Genomic DNA, 3,440 nt, shown 5'->3' on the forward strand with positions numbered 1-3,440 from the left:
TTCGTCTTCGCCCGCGGTGGCGCCATGGCGAAAGGAGGAAGATTGATGTGGTCCGCGCCAAGATTGCGGACGTAGAAGAAGGAATTCTGCCACTTCTTGGCAGAATCCTCGAGCGGAACCTTGGGGAAATCTGCCCCCGACCGCTTGGAGATAACGGTAGCGCCGCAGTCGGCGAACTCCCAGGCCGACGGGACCTGCTGCTTCAAGGAGAAGAAGCGCGCCCAGAGGTCGATCGTCGGCTCGACCCCCAGGTACTCGTCACATAGGGTCACGAAGCCGGAGAGTTGGACGATGGCGCCGGCGCCGAGAGGGTGCAGTTGAAGCCCGAAGAACTCCAGAAAGGCGCGGAAGAAGGTGCTCGCCGGCAGCCCGAGCCCGCGCTCGAAGTGGGTAAGGAAGACGATGCGCTCCTGCCCCTCGGGTCGGGGCCTCTGCTCGCTGTGCGACAGGCGGACACCAACGCCCATCTCCCGCGGCAAGCGCCGCGACGCTTGAAGCTGCGTGATCTCGTCGTTGGTGACATTGGAGCCCATCCAAGAGCCCGACGGCAGCGCCATGGATGGAAGCGGAAGGAAGAAGGATGATGGAGAAGAGCTTTGCTCGGGTTGCGGGCGCAGCTGTGCGTCAGTGGCAAGGAGCAGGGCAAGAGCAGGGGGACAGAAGGGCGCAAGCGAGAATAATGCCTACTGCCCCCTTGCCCCCCTCAATTTATAAGCCCCGGTTCAAACGTGGGGAAGTGGTATCGTCTGCACGCGCCCATTCCACTACCCCGCAATAAGTTCACACGTACACACGCACTAACTGCATGGGGAAGTGCAACCGGCCCCCAGACGCCGCAATAAATCCGCACGCGTGGCCAAGGGCGCGCGGCGGCAGCCCCGGCCCGTCGCCCGGTCCTGTCACGCGCGTGGCCTGTCAGGCCCCTCCGGCTTCCGAGCACCACGTGGCGCCAGCGCGAAGCCCTAGGGATCGCCTCAAGATTCGGCGGACTCCTCGGTTCCCGACAGGGCCGGGATGCCGCGATCCGGTTTCTGAAAAAACCGGCACACAGTGGGTGTTGCCGGACCCGGCGATCGCAGATTCCGCCTTACTCAAGGGGGAAGCTGCGAAGGCCCACTCATCTGAAGACGGTGGACCCTCACAGCTTCGGGGACTACTGTCGGGGGGATGAACCCCGGGCAGGCAACGGAACCCGAATCCATTTCAAAAACAGCAGGGCCCGTATCGCCCCGCAAACCAGCGTGCGCCAGGCTGGGTCGCTCGACCTGGCAAGGCGCACACCCTAGCCAAGACCCTCAACTCGGCAAGGTACGTCAACCCGGCCGCAGCGGCTGGTGTAAGGCAACTCAACCCGGCGCAACCTTGGCTTCCCCAGTAAGCCAACCCACCCGTGGCGTCCACGGCAACCCAGCCACGGGTCAGCTCCCATCCCATCCAGGCCGTACGATGGGATGAGACCTCAATCATTGATGACCAAGACTATAGTGCCCCCGCCCATGCCCGTGGTCAGCCAGAACATGGCAATAGTGCCCCTTACCTACCTATTGACCAGGGCTGGCACGGCAACAGTGTTCCCGCCCCTACCGCTGACGACAGCAAGCGGAGGCCTGACGGAGAACACTGTGCGCGACTCGACCTGGCTATGCCATGACGATCGACATGATGGCGCACAGTCCCCCTAGGCACGCGGGGCCTGCACCTAGGGGAACCCGGCGAACCACAAGCCCCAAAGCGGGACCCAGCCCGGCACCCTGGACGCCGACAATGCGGACCCATCGACTCGGCATATTACCATTGTAACCCTGGGAGGGTTGGTCTATAAAACCCCCCCAGGAGTCCACGCCTACAGGCAAGAAAAGACACGAGATATTCAACAGAGACATACAACACACACGGCATGCAAAGCCACACGAGGTAGTGCAAGCAAGATAGGACTAGCCACCACATAGCAACACCAAGGAGAAGGAGCAGCCGGAGCCTTGGCCAGCCTCCTTCCTCCTCCAAACAGCTCCAGGAGCAACATTGTATTATCAACCATCCAACTAAACTCGATAGGACTAGGGGTGTTATCTTTCTGAAGAGCCCCGAACCTGGGTATGTCCGGCGTCCCGCGCCCGCGCATATCAACCACGCCTCCGAAGCCCAGCAGTGCCCTCGAGCCTCCTCCTCTCTTTAGCCATCCCTTGGCATCTGCCATGCGCCCACCACGACAGGCCCCCAATTGTGCCTCGGTCGGGAGATGCAAAATCAAGTGTTGCCTCGGATTAAAGAAGCTTGGCGGAAAGATCATCTCTAACTTGCAGATCAACTCCGGCGCCAACTGTTCCATTTCTTCTAGGAGGCCAGGCGATAGTTCTTTCGCACAAAGAACACGGAAGAAATAGCTTAGCTCTGCCAGTACTAGCTGTTCATCGTCAGGGATGAAGCCACGAACATCACCGGCATTATCCGCTCAATCCATATGTGCCAATCATGACTTTTTAGACCAGATATTTTCAATTTTGAAGACTCACTCCCCTCTTTAGATTTGCTGCATGCCCATCGGGGAACATGAACTGCATTTTCACCCACAAAATAATTTCCTTCATAGCTGGCCTTCCAAGATTGAACCATGCCTTTCGCTTCGTCCAGTTCCCCTTTCCTTTCGGTTCTTTCATGTTCTGTAACGGTCTATCACATAGCTCCTCTTGATCGACTCTAGCCTTAGTATTATCCTTTGATTTCTCCTCTTTGCCGAACAATGTACCAAAAATTGCTTTGGCGATATTCTTTTCAGTGTGCATCATGTTGATGTTGTGTGGGCAAAGGAGGTCTTTGAAGTAAGGCAGATCCCAGAAGCATGTCTTGTGAGTCCAGGCATGTTCCTTATTATACCCCTTGAAATACCTTGGACGCTCTGGATCTGGCTCAAGAGCATTTAACTGATCTAGGGTCTGTTGGCCTGTCAATGCAGGTGGTGTAGAGTGTTTGACAACTCTACCTTTGATGAAGTTCTTCTTGTCTTTCCTGAACTTATGGCGAGGATGTAGAAACGGTCTATGCAAGTCGAAGCAACTGCCGTCAGCCAACGAAACTCAAGAGCTCCCTTGCAGGTGGTGTAGAGTGTTTGACAACTCTACCTTTGATGAAGTTCTTCTTGTCTTTCCTGAACTTGTGCCCTGCCGTCAGCCAACGAAACTCAAGAGCTCGCTTGCATGTGGGGCACGGGAACCTTCCATGCACACACCAGCCAATGAATAGCGCATACGCCAGCAAGTCATGCGTCGAGTACATGTACCAGGCACGCATGATGAAGTTCTCTTTGCTAAAGGTGTCATATGTCTTGAACCCATTATCCCAACCTTCTTGCAATTCGTCCTTAAGCGGCTGCATGTACACATTCATATTCTTCCTAGGATAGTTGGGCCCTAGAATTATCATCGTCAGGAAAATGTTCTTTC

The sequence above is a fragment of the Triticum dicoccoides genome, chromosome 1B, assembly GCF_002162155.2.
Source record: "Triticum dicoccoides isolate Atlit2015 ecotype Zavitan chromosome 1B, WEW_v2.0, whole genome shotgun sequence".
NCBI lineage: Eukaryota > Viridiplantae > Streptophyta > Magnoliopsida > Poales > Poaceae > Triticum > Triticum dicoccoides.